An 18,671-nucleotide genomic window follows, 5' to 3' on the forward strand; every position below is an offset into this window, starting at 1 on the left:
AGTGGTAGTAATGTCAACATGCAGAAAATGTCAAGAAATGTATTTGCCTCTGATGCCTTTGCTGGGATGCCTGTATCTTTCAGATTAAATTTGAGCCAAGTGAAACTGAATTCTGACCTCTTGAATTAGCAACTCAATTTAGGTTATCATATGTGAGATAATTAATATAATGTAGTATGTTTTTACATCTTTATTTACTTTAAACATCATGCTTATACTAAATTTAGAAGAATCAGGGTGTTTTTTATTTTATCAAGTTTCATACTTTTGATGCAGTTAAATTTTAATACTTGAGGATTCCTTGTTACTTATTTTTTTCTGTCTCTAAAATTTTAAGATAATAAGGGTGCAATTTTATACCAATTTGGATGTCCTAAGTAGAATATGCTTATTGCTACAATATAACAAAGTATATAGTCTGATTCTAAGTGTTTTTATTGTAAAGAATATTACTATCTTAAAAAATTTCAAGTATAAAACCAATTGGTCAGCATTTCAGAAAAGAATTCTAGCGAGATAACTACTCATTAAATTATGCCCACATTTTTGAGTGAAAGAAATAAAATGATTCCATAAGCTTGAGTTTGTGTGTATACATTCTGAAGTGCAATTTCATAGACCAGAAACAGATGAAGAGGTCAGGTAGTTATAAGCTAATGAGAAATAAATTGCCATAATCACTGACCTAACATTGCCTGAAGGATTTCTCTCTACAGTAATGGATTCAGCTGGCAAAGAGTCTTAATGTTGCTGGTTGAAACTCTTGTTTGGCATTTGTAATATTATTCTAAGGCTTGATTATATCATGGACAAGTTAATCCATTACAAAGCACTTGCCTGAAGTGATTTGATTTTAATGTTTTATAAGTAGTCAGTTGTATGGGGCTAGGAGAATAATTGGCTGAGTCTCTAACAGTGTGCAGGAACTCTTCAGGCTGCGGTCTATCCATTTTATGTTGGTTTCTTGAGCAACATATGGTCAAATTTTGTTGGTATTATTTACTTTGATAAAAATATGATTGTTCATTTTATATGTGACCAAGATGAACTCTCTTTTAACATTTTTATTTGTTACTTCCAAACCTAAAACAATTTAGTAAGCATGAGTATAATCTTTTCTATATAATGACCTTTGACTCACTCATTAAACTTTGCCTTGAGGCTGTTAATGAGCAATATCAACAAATGCTTTATACAACAATTCTATTGAAACCCAGGGACTGAATTTTTACTATATATTCTATATGCTTTACATATATATGTATATAAATATATGTGTGTATAGAGGATTTATAAACCATGAATACAATATGAATAATTAAATTGATACATTTTCATTCAAAACTGTATCTTAAATGTGAGGGCTAAATCAATTTTATTAATTGAAGAAGCACAGATGTCTTTCAACCGATAAATGGATAATGAAAATAGCATAAATATACACAATGAAGTATTATTCAGATGTGAAATAGTGAAATCATAAAATTTGCAGAAAAAATAACAGAGCTAGAAAATATTATATGGTGTGGTTTAACCAAAGGGGAGAAAAGAGCCCTTAAAACAATACAGCTATTATTATTTTCCTTGGTTGCCTCACAGACAACGAAAGCAAGAACCTGTTGCTGAGGACACCACACACTTTGAACACAGGGCTTGGAAGAATTTAGCCGGAACAAATCCTGAAGCCTCTTCTCTGATGTCTAATACTCTTAGCATCTAAAAAAGCTACGTGAGCTGCCAAGGTAGAATAAAAGGCTTTTCTCTACTGTGAAGTGGTGAACCCCCATAATCACTTGTTGTTGGTTGTTTTTATTCTACATTTTTGGGGGACTGCCACCCAGCTCCCAAATAAAACACACGGAGTTCCTAGCACGACAATTAGGGTGTTTGGCCATCCTATCACCAGAGTAGGTCAGTTTGGGCTGTCTCTCAACCATTGCCAGTAGTGTATTGAGGGGGTATCTTTGTGGATTTCTGTGGGCCTCTCTAGCACTTTGATTCTTCCTATTCTCATGTGGTCTTCATTTATCATGGTCTTTTATTCCTGGTTCTCCCTCTCTGTTCTTGATCCAGCTGGGATCTCCTGCTCTCCTAAGCTCTCTTTCCCTATGAACCAAAGCTGAGGAGCCCCAAACTGGATCAGTCCCTCTGGATAAGTGAGACAGTTGATTAGCTTGATCTGTTTGGGAGGCATCCAGGCAGTGGGACTGAGTCCTGTACTCAGTACATGAGTTGGCAGTTTGGAACCTGGGGCTTATACAGGGACACTTGGCTCAGCCTGGGAAGAGGGGACTGGACCTGCCTGGACTGAGTCTACCAGGTTGAACTCAATCTTCAGGAGAGTCTTTACACTGGAGGAGATGGGAGTGGGGGGGGGGGCGTTGGGGGTCAGGAGGGGGGAGAACAAGGAAATCCATGTCTGATATGTAAAATTAAATTAAATTATAAAATTAAAAAAAAACACACACGGAGGCTTATCATTTCTTATGAATGCCTGGCCGTAGTTTAGCTTGTTACTAGCCAGCTTCTCTTAACTTAAATTATCCCGTCTATCTTCCAGGCTGGCTTCAAACTCTCAGAGATCCGCCTGCCTTTGCCTCCCAAGTGCTGGGATTAAAGGCGTGCACCACCACTCCTCAGCCATTTTCTACTTCTGTCTGTGGATTGCTGTGTAGCTGAGTGACTGGGCTTTGGTGTCTTCTCTCCTTGTCCATCTTGCTCCTCCATCCTCTCAGGTTTCTCCTCCCATTTATCATCTCTGCCTGCCAGCCTATCCTCTGCTTTCCTGCCAAGCTATTGGCCATTCAGGTCTTTATTAGATCATCAGGTATTTTAGACAAGCACAGTAACACAGCTGCACAAAGTTAAACAAATGCAACATAAAAGAATGCAACACATCTTTGCATCATTAAACAAATGTTCCATAGCATAAACAAATGAACACCTCTTAAAATAACAGTCTACAGCAATTCTATTTAAACTCATTGATTGAATTTTTACTATATACTCTGTATCCTTAACATATATATGTATATATGTGTATAGTGAGAGGATTTATAAACAATAAATATAATATGAATAATTAAATTGATACATTTTCATCCCAAACTGTATCTTAAATGAGTGCTGAATCAATTTTATTAAATAAAAATGAAAGGTTTTAACCTTATCATAGTAAAACTACATGCAACAAGAACAGTTATCAAGTAAGAATTAGTTTACAATCTTCAGTCTATTTGCATTTAGCAAATTCAGAGAAAGCATTCTACCATCCATCCCTTCTTAGAGATAAACATCCCCAAAGTTTTATATCTAATTTGCTTTCTATCATGACTAAGAAAAATTGAAACTCTAATTATTTAGTATTTAACTCCATCAAATACCCCAGAAGGATGTAGTATTATCTAATAACAAAGAAATCTTGCTACCTGGACAGTCACCTAAATTTCTTCTGCAATGTTGGGGCATCCATCTTTAGCCTACAATCACTGGTTGGGCAAGATATCCCTAATGAGGTAGTTAGAGGCACTCTTACTTAGGGTTTACCAACAGCTATCTTGTTGGACTATGACTTCTTCAATAGAATGGAATCAACAACTATTCAAGTCTGGAAAGGTCATGGACACTAGTGGAAAATCTGTTCTTGTCATTTTCCTAAATCAATATAGTTTCTTATTGTAACTTTTCTGAGTATCCATCTTTACATCCACAGATAGGCATAGTCTCTCTCCCCTCATCAAAAATTGTTTCTTTTTTTCATCAGAGGCTGTTACAGAAACTTACAACTGGTTAAAATGCACAGAATAAGTGACTATGGTAGATCCCCAACTCAATCCCTACCCCTAATGGTCACTGAACATTCCAAAGTCAAAAGGGGGGGGCAACAGTAAGGGGCCAGAAAACCAGGACATCTGCTGTGAAAATATTTCTTCTAGACATACAAAGATGCTCCACCCATTAAATCTCAAAATCATTGTTGCCTAGACAAGGACTGAAAAATGACAACAAACACTTACTTGCCACCACTCTTGGGGATAGTTTCGTAAATCCCCACCCATGATTGAGTAGTTATAGGCAACTAATGGCTGGTGGGATAAGGACAGCTTTTCTCAAGGGACAACCACTCATAGACAACCCAATCCACATTCATGTACCACTCTGTGAAATAGCAGTTTTTCCTAAGACAGCAGGAATGTGTTTAGCCAAGGAGCATAAAATGTAAATGAATTTTAACACCCTTAGACTTACAAAGGAAGGAAAGACAGAAAATGTAAACAGAAACTGTTAAGGAGAGCCATAAGAGTTTCACGAAGAGCAAAAATAATACATTTCCACCATCGATTGTGCTACATTTAGAGTTGGCAGAACTCACAGAAACCTTAAGCGGAGGCAATAATCTTATTAGGAAACTTGATTTGTAGGAACCCATTTGACATTATGATGTCCTATTTAGTATCTGTCACAAATTCCCTTTGTAAGACATGGGCCAAAAGATAGTACTTACAAAAGGAATTAGTGCTCTTTGATGTACCCTGGAGACAGACTCCGTAAGTGCCTATTTGAATTACTTACTGATGGCTAATTCAGAAGACGGAAATTAAAAATTATTTTAGTAAAAAGGCAAAAATTAGAATGATGAAACTTCATTAAAAATGAGAATAACTTAGAGGTCTACTTTCAGAAAAAAACAAGGTCATAATTTAGTTTTTTATATTTTCAAGATACAGAACATAAACTATGAAACAGTACAATAAAAAATAGCTTCTTAAAATATAATAATATTAATATTGCCTTAATTTACAGTTGATAAATATTCATATATATGAATTATGTTTATAATAGATGTAGAATAAATTTTAGATATAGAAAAAGAGAGGAATCGTAGATTATAATGATAATATATAAAAGTTTTCTTAAGATGAAAGTGATAGAAAGACATAGTCTTCTCCAAATGAAAGTAAAATATTTCTCTACAGGTTCATTCATGTATGAGAAAAGAGTAAGGAAAACACATTAGAACTGGAAATCACACATTATGATGAAACTCCCTTGTTTTGTCTTGAATTCTTGGACAACTAAAATCAAAGTGATATTGCATGTTTACTAATATGAGGACTGAAATTTATTTTAATCAAAATAGGTATTACAATAATGTCACAAATTAACTAACTTAATGTGTCTAATTGGCATTTTCTTCTCGGAGAGAGGCATATGATTCACTAACAAGTGATTCAGTTTTTCCTCTCAAGTTCCAGTAGTAATTAGTGGAATTTCCTACAGGGAGAAGAGTCTATTATTATGAAAGAACACCATGTTTCAAGATGGCTCAAAGAGGTTATGCGTCAGTCACCCTCCAATGTGATGAATTCAGAAGTAAATGAAAAAGAATTTAACCTTAGCACCCACTCAAATCCAAATTAGGAGGGTTCTCAAATTGCTAAAGTATAGAACTTTATCTAGCAGAACTGAAAGCAAAATGAAATCCAGTAGATGAACTGGGGTCCCTAGTGACAACCTCTTCTGGAGATGCCTGCCGCAGAGACCTCCACTTTTGAAATAGCAAGAGTGGTGAGCAACCTGACTAGGAGGCTGCAGACGAGAATGTTCATAAGAGAGCAGGGCGACTTTTGTACAATGATTCTCAAAGATGACCCTGTCGCAGGACCAGGTTCTTCACTCTGAAGGGTAAGCAATGCCTAAGCAGGGCCACAATCAAGCAAGATGGATGTCAAATAATACAACCCAAGGAGAAACATCTGCATCTGTAGTAAAACACAAAATAACAATAAAACTAATGATACTAATATAATTCAGTACTATAATTTAATACTGGTAATGAAATTTAATATGTAGGTATATATCACTCAATTCCACATATTAAAGTAACTACATAAAATAAAATGTCATAACATTATGGAGAAAAAAATTTAATGTATCACCATAATGAGATATTTTAGCACAATTCTGCAAAACAAATAAAGCAAAAAAATTAGTGTTTGGGGAACATTATTGCAATGATACATTAAATCTAATGTGTAAATTTAGTCAGTCAAATATGTGTTTGAATGCAATACAATGAAGTGATAGACCCAGAAATGAGGCAAAACCCCTGGCATTATTATTATTGTTACAGGTGCAGTAGACAGTGTTTATGGGCGAAGATGAACAAACTCCACATCATAAGTTAATATGTGACTATAAAATGCCAGCTAAATTATTCACCTAAGCTAAAGTACAAATGGAAAAAATGGAAAGATCAAATATAAAAGTATATTTATAATAAAAATATTACATGACAAGTGATTAATAATAAACTTATTTTTCAATATCCATATATGTGTATAAATCCTTTATATATGTGAATAAAAATTTGTCATTGAATTATCTGCATGTAAAGCATAAATAAATGTGAATATGCAATACATTGATAAAATCACCCACACAAAGCACTGGGATGCCACTATTGTTTACCAACATCTAGTTCTAATACAATATGCCATTAAGACATCTAAACACTGAAAATAAAATATTGAATCAACATCTAAATGGTACTGAAATTCTGTCAAATATCTATCTTCACATAGTATAAAACAACTCACTGGTCTATGTCCTAAACAATGTGATATAGACACTGCAAATTCAGTGTGTGTGAAATAAGAGAAATGAAAAGAATTTAGATGATCATTTGTGTTAAGGGCTATCAAGGGTCAAAAGGGAAAGTCCATTAGAGGACTAGCTGTCCTGCAGATGGTGAGGAGGGTTACATTTATCGTTACACTAATGGTGACAGCAAATATGGAATAGGATGGAGGGTGGGTGTTTAAGTTTTTTGAGTAATAATGTTTCATATGTTCTGAGCCATGTACTTCTAAACAATACAGGGAGATAGATACTTTTATCACCTCCAGAGGTTAACAATAAATGGAGAAGCATAAGTTACTAACCTGCTTAGAGGTGAGAATTCATGTAACACATCCAGGGTCAATCTACTGTGACAAATAGCACGTGTGATGTCAGTTCAGTGAAGACTGCATTAGAGATCTCATTCTCAGTGCCTGAAATGCACAGCTGCCTGCCTTGTTAAGTCTTATCAGATACATTCACAGATCTGTTTCAGAAACAGAAATTGATGCTTTTTTTTCTACATTCATTGTGACTAAGTACTTTCACAATCAAGAAGAAAAAGAAAGCCTTTCACACTGTAGTGTGCCTCAAATCTAGAGGTCACACGGTGTTATTTTTGTCCCCGAAGTAATGAGAGCTTCTTTCACTTTCTGTTGTAAATATGTCCCTCTTAGGAATGATCATTTGACTCAGCTCTTTAATGTGTCTCTATATTTATGTTTATGAATAAAATGTTTACTTTTTAAAGCGTGATGTAAGCAAATGATAAGCCGATAATAGTAATAAATTGATAATTTATCTTGTGATTTTGCCAACTGAAAATGTTTCTGGGATCATGTAATTATCAGTGGTAGAGCACTTGCCTAATAGGAGCAAGACCCTGAATGATAAGCCATACAGAATAAAATATGATAGAAAAGTATTAACCAATGAATTAATTTCAAAATAATACTTTTAAATTTTAAATTAAATGTAATATTAACATTTTACATATACATTGTGACTTTTTCCCTCATAAGTGTTTACTACTTGTAGTGTTTCTCACACACAGAGAGGAGAAAACAGAAGGCAGAGAAGAATGGAAGGAGAGAAGGGGAAGAGTGAGAAGAAAGGAAGAGAATGGACAAGATGACATGACTGAATCAGAAATTTAAAACAAAATTTCAAGGCATATTAAGACTAACATATAAATACATTATATATATATAATACATAGTTATGTACATACACATGCATACATATAATTAACATATGTTTATTATTTATATGTAGACTCTAAACATAAAATGTAAAACTGAAAACATTTTATTAATTACATGATATGTAGTATGTTCCTTGTCCTTGTGAGAAAAGAATGATGAATACAAAATGTCTGTAATCCTGTCGATAAAGAAGAATCATCCTGTTACATGATTAATGACTCCTCAGTCTCCTGAAGGCCTCATGAACATTAAATTCACTGTGCATCTAGCTTACCATATGTGCAAGACCTACCATGTCTTCCTGACTGATGCTATAAACGTTTAAGGACATCTTATGTCAATCTGTTTTAACTGCACAGTCTCCTTATAAATCTTGTGTTTTGTTACCCTTTGACCCTTACAATTATACAAGTTGCAGTTGGGCATGTTGGTTCATGTCTGTGATCCCAGCACTAAAGTAGAAGAGGCAGTGTTGTCCAGAGTATGAGGTCAATATCAGCTGTATAAGAACTTTAAGACATGCCTGTGCTTCAAGAAACAAAAACCAAAAAATATTAATCATGAAAGCTTATCTTCAAACTTCATGCTGAGACACTGCCAATGGCTAAACAATTACTTGGTTTTTCTCTCTTGTCAAATGGAGTGCTTCATTCTTCTGTTAAAGTTGGAAAGTATGGCAGACGTCACTCAGTACAGACAATCTCAGTAGAATCTTGTCCATGACAACCCTATGTGGTTACAATGGCCAATGATGATAAGGAAACCCAATATATTTCTCTGTGCCAATTCTTCCCTGGAGCTATAAATCAAAAAAGTGAAATTGTCTTTATGAAATTACTAAGTATACTACATATTTTTTATACCTTCAGGTGCCATGGTTATAAGGCATGCCATTTTTAATTATCTATACTAGCACAAATTATTTTGTATAATTCCATCAAGCTATAAAAACGTATCATACAAAGTTAAAATACATTTATAACACTAACCAGAATATCACTTCCTTAGTATTTGCAAAAATTATGTGAATATTACATGTCAAAATAAAGACCCTTAAACATTCATAGTAGCTTCATTCATCAAAAGACAAACATAAGGTTACAGTAAAATGTGCATCAGATTACATGTCTAAAATCAAAGACTGGTATTCCCATATGATAATGTGATACTCAGTCATAGAGAAATGAATTTGAAATGGAATGGGAGGGCACTGGAGGAGATGAAGGCAGGCAAGGAAGAGGTGAGAATATGAAAACATAGTATACATGTATGAAAACCTCACAAAGAAAAATAATGAATATTGTAATGGAAATGATAAAAGTTAACAAATGAGAATTTGAATAGAAGAGAATGCCTTGCATGATGAGTGTTATGAAGGAACACCACTAACTAAAATGAAAAGAGAATAGTGACCATGTTCAAAACTTGTAGATGTAATGTAGGCAGAGTTTTCCTGTTCTATCAGCTGCTTCTCAAATAATTATTCATGAACATAATATTAATGGTAAATGTTCACCCGATAGCTCAGGCTTTTTACTAGCTAATTCTGACTCCATTTTTGTTTGTTTGGAAACCCCCCCCCTTTTTTTTTAACTTTCTCAAGTCTCATGTAGAAATTCCAGTCGCATGATGGAACACTATTTGAAGGCGGACTTTTTTCCTCCCAGCAGTTCCCAAACAACCAACACGGAGACTCAATATTAGTCTTAGCTCAGACTGCTAACTCTGACATTTAAGTTAAGCCATATTTATATCTATGCTTTGCCACATGGCTAAGAACCCTTTTTCAGTTAGGCATGCCCTTCTTGCTTCTCCCTGAATCTGTTGGCAACTCCTCTGACTCTACCCTCCTTCCCTGTCCTTAGGTTTGTTGTGCCACCTATACTTCCTGTCTGCCTACCAGCCAATCAGCTTTTTATTAACAATGAGAATAACACATTTTCACAGAGCACAAAGATTGTTCCACAGCAGTATGGCTGCTTTTCCTTAACCCTTTACTAAGGGATTTTGTCATTTAGCTCAAATAACCTACAATGCCATTTTTAATATTCTAAATCTCATGTATATATTTGTAAGATATCTAGTATAAAAATCAATTATATCTCTGTAATATAGTTGTCAGACCTCAAATGCTGAAATGCTTCAATGTGTATGTATATCAAATGCATAGAGACACAAAATCTATTGATAAATACCAATATTGTACTGAGTTTTCAATGCAGGCCGTTAAGATTGATATTAGCTCCTTAACCAAATAACAGGAAGCACAGCAATTTATATAATAAATTATTATCAGATAATAAGTGAAGAATAATATCAACAACTAATAAAATTTTAATGATAAATAAGGCAATGAGAATATAAATAAATGTGTTTACATAGAAAACACCCATCCTTGTGTAGAAGAAATTTTAAGAAGAAATATTTATTTAATCTGAGATTAATGAAATTAGGTGTAAATGTGATACATTCAGTTAATTATAGGAATTCATGACAAAAGTGTGAGAAATGAAAATATTTTTACTTTTTTATTGGTTCTCATTGAAATGTGTAAGTGGTGGTGGCACACGCCTTTAATCCCGGCACTCGGGAGGCAGAGGCAGGTGGATCTCTGTGAGTTCGAGGCCAGCTTGGTCTGCAGAGTGAGTTCCAGGGCAGGCTCCAAAGCTACACAGAGAAACCCTGTCTTGAAAAACAACAACAACAAAAAGTTTTAGTTAATTTTTCTAGAAAATAACTCCTGAAAATCACTAGGCTCACAGCACTTGGAAGGGTTTTTATGTCTATGGGGCCAATGTGGTTTGTAAGGAGAGACTGAGTCTCAAGAAAACATTTAAAGCAGAAAGAAGTAAAGGAAAATAAAAGACAGAACCCAGGACACTGTATACAGAGAGAGTTTCAGGATGTGTTGACTACATGTAAGCATGATGGGGGCAGAGAGAGATTCTCCCACAATGGCAATGTTTCAGAAACAGTAAGTGCTCCCTGCGCTGTGTCTAGCTATATGACTGAGATATGAAACAACAGTGCTCCCATGAAGGGAAAATATAGGACATAATGAAATGTACCAAAAGAATATACATAAAGCAGCCAGACGGTGTTAGGAAAGCTGGAAATACAGATCATAAGAATGAAACAAGAGCCTTAAATCTCATCTCTGACAAATTCATTCAAATTTTTCAGATCTGTGAATGTAAGACCTCAACTGTTTAAATCCGGGAAAGGAACAAACGGGGACAACATCCCAAGCTCCAGGCACAGTCAGTTTCTTTAGATAAACACCAAGCTGTGTGGGTACAGTTTTCTGCACTGAAAATATGTTTATACTGTCAACATTTTTTTCCAGTGGGCTCTACCATTCTGATTCCCATGAGAAATCAAATGCTCTGGCCTTACATCATCTTTAGGTTAGGGTTAAGTCTGCCCTGAAATCTGGTCATTCTATCAGCTATGAGACAGAGCTTGTAGTTTCTGTAATAATATTACATAAAATATCCTCCAATGTGATTGGCTTTTATGTGTTTTCTTTGGTATGAACTTTTTGAAAGAAGCTTTGGTATTAACCTTTTTTCAGTCTTTATTTTTGTCAGCAGACCACTCATTGTCTTGGTTTATATTATTATTAGTCCTTTAACAAATAAGCCTTATAAGTACATGCTCCCAGCTTGACTAATCTTAAATACCCTTTACCTTGTATTGCAAAAAGCAGACCTTTAATTTTAATGCAGTACAGCTGTCAATTCCTTTTTCATAGTTTCTGTTCTATGTGTGTTATTTCAAATGTCATGGTTGACAAATTCAAGTCACCCAAATTATTTTTTCTTTTATTTCTCAGGAATGCTAAAGAGTTTTCTTTTATCAATTAGGTTTATGATATACTTTATGTATTATTTACAAAAGTCACAATATTTATGTATCGATTGTTTTGTTTATTGGTTTGCTTATATTTTTGCAATGTGTTTATCAACTATTTCAGGGTTACTTGCTGCAGAATTGTTATTGTGCCAGTATTTGATTCTTGTCAAACATTGACTATAGTGTATCCTACATGCAGATATTTACATATTACTTATTATAAATATGGTATCTTCCTAACTCTCTACAGTGGCCACATTCTCCCCTGGTGACTCTCTATATATACATGTATATATAGATATGTAGATAAATCTATCTATATATATGTAGATAAATATATATATATGTATATAGATAAATTGATAGATGATAGCGATAGATCTGTCTGTGTCTGTGTGTCTGTATGTGGGTAGGTATTTGTGTCTGTATCTCTCAAGCTCTCTCTTTTTCCCATATCTTCACATTATATACATTTATTTTCCCTTTCCAAAACATATATAACATTGCTTCAATTTTCCTTGTTTTCAACCACAAAATCCTTTACACAGGCCACAGTAATTTGTTTTATTTGATTATTAACTTTTCAATATAGAGTTCCTCAAAAATAAAATGACCTTATAATTATAGATTTTCAGGAAATGTTCATATTTTAAACTTTTCTATATCATTTGCAATATTGAATAAAATTTTCTTTTTTCATAAATATGTTATGAAAGGGTATATGTAAGTAGTTCTTACTCATCAATAATGGTTTCAAAATTGTGTCCATTAACAATCTAAACTGCTATTGGCCTCAGAACCCCATTTTTGGACATTGTTTATTCTCCATTCTCCTTGCTCATATTTTTTCTCATTTTGTCAATTTCCAAAAAATTTGAATGATTATTTCAATTCATATAAGTACTGGGGAATATGGCTTAGCCAAATTCTGACTTTTCATACAAGTAGGGAAAGTACATTTACCTTAGAAAACCCAATTCTCCATCCTCATCTCTAACTAACTCTCTACAGGAATCAACAAGGATGACCCCAACTGAGACTCTTAGCTATGGTAGAGAGGGTGTCTAAACTGGCCTTCTCCCATAATCAGATTGGTGACTACCCTAATTGTCATTGTAGAACCTTCATCAAGTAACTGATGGAAGCAGATGCAGAGATCCACGGCCAAGCACTGGACTGAGCTCTGGGAGTCGAGTTGAAGAGAGATAGGAGGGATTATTTGAGCCAAGGGGTCAAGATCATGATGAGAAAAACTACCTAGGAAGCTGACCTGAACTAGTGGGATCTCAGACACTCTAGAAGGACAGCTGAGGAACCTACATGGGACCAAACTAGACCCTCTGGATGAGGATGACAGCTGTTTGACTTGATCTATTAGAAGGGCCCCTACCAGTGGGACCAGAATCTGTCCCTGATGCACTAGCTGGCTTTTTGGAGCCCATTCCCTATGGGATGCCTTGTTCAGCCTTGATGCAAGGGTGAGGGGCTTGGTCCTGCCTCAACTTATTTTGCCAGGCTTTGCTGACTCCCAATGAGAGGTCTTACCCTTTCTGGGGAGTGGGTGGGGGTTGGGAGAGTGGGGAGATGGCGGGGCAAGAGGAGGGAAAGGAATGGGAACTCTGGTTGGCATGTAGAATGAAAAAAATTAATTAAAATAAAGTAATAATAATAAACTGATTGGCAATATTTAATAATTTCAATATTATGTGAGAACAGTACAAGGTGATTTTGTGGACATAAAATCAGAATGAGGATGAAGATGGACAGGAAAACATTTTGTGTGACGACCAAAATCCTTGAAAAAAATGTAATAATTAATCCTTGGTATTTCTTTGTGGAAGAGCAAGAAAATGGGTATTTTAATGAATAATGGCTGACTCCCTAATATGAAATAAGAAAGTAACTTATTTATAATATTTTATGAGGCAAGAAGAAAATTTTTACTTTTTCTTATAGCTAGCATCAGGCATGTTACTATATTGGTTATGTTTTAATGCATTAGCTGTGAGGGTATTTAAACTAAAAAGTGTGACTGATCTTTATGAGAGAGACAGTTTCTATTCATCACCGTGTTCATAACCATTAACTCAAGTGACCAATAACAATTTCTGATAAGCTTTTTTTTTTAAATGAGTTGAAACACAAAAGAGAGTGCAGACTTTCAAGAATGTGAAGTCTGAATTCCCCTCCATTGTGAATCCAGCATTTGAAGATATGAAGCAGAATTTGGGTAGCACTGTAACAAAATTGCAAATGTGAATTGGAAGGAAGGAGTAATTGAGTGGGGATAAAGAAGCCAAGAGGAGCAGATGGTGAGAGAAAGGAAGAAATCAAGCAAATTCAAACCTGAGACTAAAATTTAATTAAATATATAACAAAAGAGGAAACCACAATATTTTAAATAATTTTCTCCTCTAGATAATCTGTAATTGAGAGAAAAAAAAAAGCTTTGCATGAGAAAATAGGGCCAGGGAAAAAGTGGTGTGATGATTGGGTTTAAATGCAGTTTTTTCAGTCAATTCTTTTCTTAATTGAGTAATGCTTACAAATAACTAAAAGTACCAGATGGAATGAACTCATTCAAAATTACATGCAGGATGTGTGTAACCATGGCATAGCGTCTATAAGATTTATTTCTCTGTGGAAAACTCACAGCTTTAGACAAAACACAATGTGGAAAACTCATAGCTTTGGACAAAATATGATGATCAACCACACCAGGATAGTGTGGAGTGATGAAGGAAAACTGAGCACAGAAGGTTAGACAATAGATGGAAAAATAAAAAGCGAAAAGGTTGGACACCTTCATAGTTTCAGTGCCTCTTGTCTGAAAACTTGGCAACAATCATCATCCAGCAGAGCTGCAAAACAAGCTGCAGATATCTCCAAGTTCACTGGCTGGAAGATCCACACCAAGTCTGTAGGGTACTGCAAAGGGAATTAAAAAAGAGCTGGAACACGGGAAAAGTAAACAGCAAATCTGGAGTGTAAATTTTGCACAGGCATTCTCTTAAACTTATCCATCAAACCCATATTTAAATTGAAAATAAGCTTCTGCTTTATTTGGACTCTGTAAACAAGGAATCAACTCCAGACACTCAACTGAGGCAACAGAAACACACAGTGGGTTAGACTTTCAGTGGAATCTGTCTTAGACAATGACAAAAACATGTCATTGTAGAATCTTGCAAAATGTATGACATACAACACAAGTATTATGAAACATAATGGAAAAATTGAATAAACTGTTGAATGTTTTCATGTCTGACATGACTCTCTTGGAAGTAATAAGAACACAGTTTAATTGGCTTCACATATGAAAACAAAGAGTCTTTTAAGAATTTGACACAAAGAATTAAAAATCTTTGAAATTAAAATAATCAAAATTGAAATTCAAAGACAGGATAGAGAAGAAAGTTTGTACAAAACAGACAAGATGAAAAAAAAGATAAACTAAAACATGGAGAAGTTTTTAAAAACTAAAAACAAAGAGAGATACAATACTACATATGAACAATCAGATTCTCATTCATAATGACTGCAACAGAAGGATTATGTTAAGAGATCAAACTGAAGCTGGGCCTGGTGGCACACACCTTTTACCCCATGATTGAAGAGGTGGAGACTGCAGATACCTGTGAGTTTGCAGCCAATCTGGTCTACAGAGGGAATTACAGGACAGCCAGTGCTGCACAGGGAGACTTGTCCCAAAACAGCAGAGAGATAAAGCTGAAATGTTATCAAAATGGAAAAAAAGTGAAATTACTGATTTAAGTAATATTACTATTATCTATAGTTTTAAAGCATAACCTATAGAGTTATTAAATAATGTGATAATACAAAAATAAATTTTTAAAATAGAAGTAGGATAAAAGATTTATTTCACTTTCAAGTGAGCAACAATAAGATTTTAAGTGTTTCAGCCGGGCGGTGGTGGCACATGCCTTTAATCCCAGCATGTGGGAGGCAGAGGCAGGTGGATCTCTGTGAGTTGGAGGCCAGCCTGGGCTACAGAGTAAGATCCAAGAAAGGTGCAAAGCTACACAGAGAAACCCTGTCTCAAAAAACCAAAACAACAACAACAACAAAAAAAAGATTTTAAGTGTTTCTTCATCATAAAGAATAGAACAAAACAAATAACTGTTATAAGAAAATTAACTGTTCAAAAAATATAACTGCCAAACTCTAAAGTTTACAAAATTAAATTAACTGTAAACAGGCCAAGCAATAAAGAGACAGGTACTATGAGACTGAATTGACATATATATGTATATATATATGTATATATATATATATTTATCTATATATATAAATATACATATATATCATTATAATGATTAAATGTAAGTCTCTAAATATACAAACCAAAAAGAAAGATCCAATATACACAGAAGCTATTAAATGAAACTCGTGTATCATGTAGTACTTCATTAATTTTTCACTGTGAAAAATTAATTTCATATTCACAGAGCATGATAGTTTTGCTTTTTTTCCCAGCCAACTTATACTATAATACTGTATGATAGTTAATTGCCCATCTCCCCATATATATGAAATGGAGGGTTATACTTTCTTACATTGTCTAATTAATAGGAAGCTCTCAATACCTATATGTAAGTCTGTAAATTATACTATGTTCAATTAACATTCTGATACTTAGTCAATTTATCTGTGTTTTTGTGAGAATCTTTATGTAGCAGGCATGCTATGCCTATATTGCAAACTGGAATTCTACTGTAGGGATTATTTTAGTTAACTTGATATAATCTGAATCACCTTGGAGACAGAAGTTTGTACCAAGGCTGTGGAGGATTTTCCCAATAATATTAATTGAAGTGAGAAGACCTGCCCTGTACTGGATAATTGTATGTCAACTTGACAGAACCAAAGTCACCAGGGAGGAGGGGTCTGAAAAAATGCCTCCATAATATTGGGCTTTAAGAGAACCAGTAGGGCTTTTTCTTTATTAGTGATTGATGTGGGAGCGCTGTGCCCATTGTGGGTGGTGTAGAACCAGTGTTGAGCATCAAAATGCATGAGTGTGTCCATTGTTCTTCTGACCCGGTTGTATCATGAGAATCTGCTTCAAGCTCTCCCTGCTGTGACTTCCCTATGATGATGGACTGTGAGTTGGATCTGTGAGATAAATAAACCCTCCTGTCTTACTTTGTGTGAAGATACCTTATCTCAGCAACACACAAAGAAACCTGAGCAGGCATCTTTAAATTAAGAAGTCACTATAGATTGCACAATTCATAAAGTGACAAAGGAAATACTTAAGAATATTAATATGCATAATTCCAAATTTATTGTACAGTACAAGCTTATTATAAATAATAAACTGGGTGTAGAAATATTTTTTATATTATCATTTTTGTATGTGAGAACATATTCTCATGTCTTCAGATATTAAAAACTTAGGTAGTCATTCTGAGATTGAATGTTTCATTTATATTATCTCATAATTTAAATATCTATAAACTTGTACTAAGTTGAGCTTATAATAAGACAGAATATTTAAATACTCAGTAAATATACACTATATATATATTAAATAATCTCAAAAATCACAATTTTGATTTGAAAATATTCTTTGTGAATTTTTATTGAAAGCACAATCTTCTTTAAAGAATAAAATTCAGAATTAAAACTAAAATCCTGGGTCAATTGTCTAGTCATTTATGCAACTCTTTTCATATTTTCATATGGAAATGTGTAAGCCAGAGCCTGTTTTTCACATTCACTGTTTTTAGAATTGTATGTATTTCAATTTTTTATCTATTTCAGTTCCCTCTTTTGGAAAGTGAAAGTAAAAAATCTAACAGAATTGTTGAGCACACTGCATATCTATAAAATTGTCTTAAAGGGTGATATTGGCCTTGTTGTGATCAACTGGATAAGAGTTTTTCAAAGTTCAAAAGAAAAGCATATGACGCTCCACATCCTATATATTTAAAGACTTTACATATTTTTAAAAAGGTACAAATATATCATTTTGGAGCAACAAGAAAAGGGCTAAAACTTTTCACTCATAACACACACACACACACACACACACACACACATACACATGTAAGATTTCTTACACATTATATTTTCATACTAGGTAGTATTATGGAGATAATAACAATTATTTTACTAAGGTTAGAATATGCTTCAGTGAGGTGAATATTTGCTTAGCATACTTGAGGCCCTGGCTTCTGTTCTGAGCACCACAAGGAGTGTCAGCACAGACCTGCAATTTGGACACTCCAGAGGAAGGGTGCACATAGAAGTTCAACATCATACTTGAGTCCATAGTAATGTGACTTCTTAGATAGCTTGTCTTAAAGTGAAAGGCAATAGCATTTCTAAAGAAGAAAAGAATAATATAAGAAAGAACGTTTTATATTTTAGCGGGCATGGCCCTGAAGAATTTACAGACTTTTAGAAATCACAAAGAGGCTAAGAATTTGGGAACAAAAGAGTATATGGATTGTTAATGTATGAAAATCAACCAACACAATTTTGTAAATAAGTAAGAAAATTGAGAACAAACATATGAAGTTTTGAGTAGATAAAAAGAAGGGATGAAATGAAGCTAGAATATATTCTCATGTCTTCAGATGTCACAAACTAAGGTAGTCATTCTGAGATTGAATGTTTCATTTATATTGTCTCATAAATTATCTATAAACTTGTACTAAGTTGTACTAGAAAACTTGAGATAGAATATAGTTTCATTTGCTAGTGTATTGTTAGTACCTTACAGAAAATCCTGCAGGTATGAAATATTACTAGATTTCCTCCTGTGACTGGTTTCAAGACAATGTGGTCTCCACCATGAGGACTTGAACTCAGGCCTCAGTGTTGGGACCAATTAGTATAACTGGATATGCTGTCAATATGAAAAAAATGTATTTCTCCATTCAAATGATAAATAATTAGACACCAAGATAAAAAAATAATTGAAATGGAGCATTGAAGAGTAACAATGACAAGAAATAAATC

This window comes from Peromyscus maniculatus, chromosome 13 (assembly GCF_049852395.1).
Source record: "Peromyscus maniculatus bairdii isolate BWxNUB_F1_BW_parent chromosome 13, HU_Pman_BW_mat_3.1, whole genome shotgun sequence".
In the NCBI taxonomy this organism is placed as follows: domain Eukaryota; kingdom Metazoa; phylum Chordata; class Mammalia; order Rodentia; family Cricetidae; genus Peromyscus; species Peromyscus maniculatus.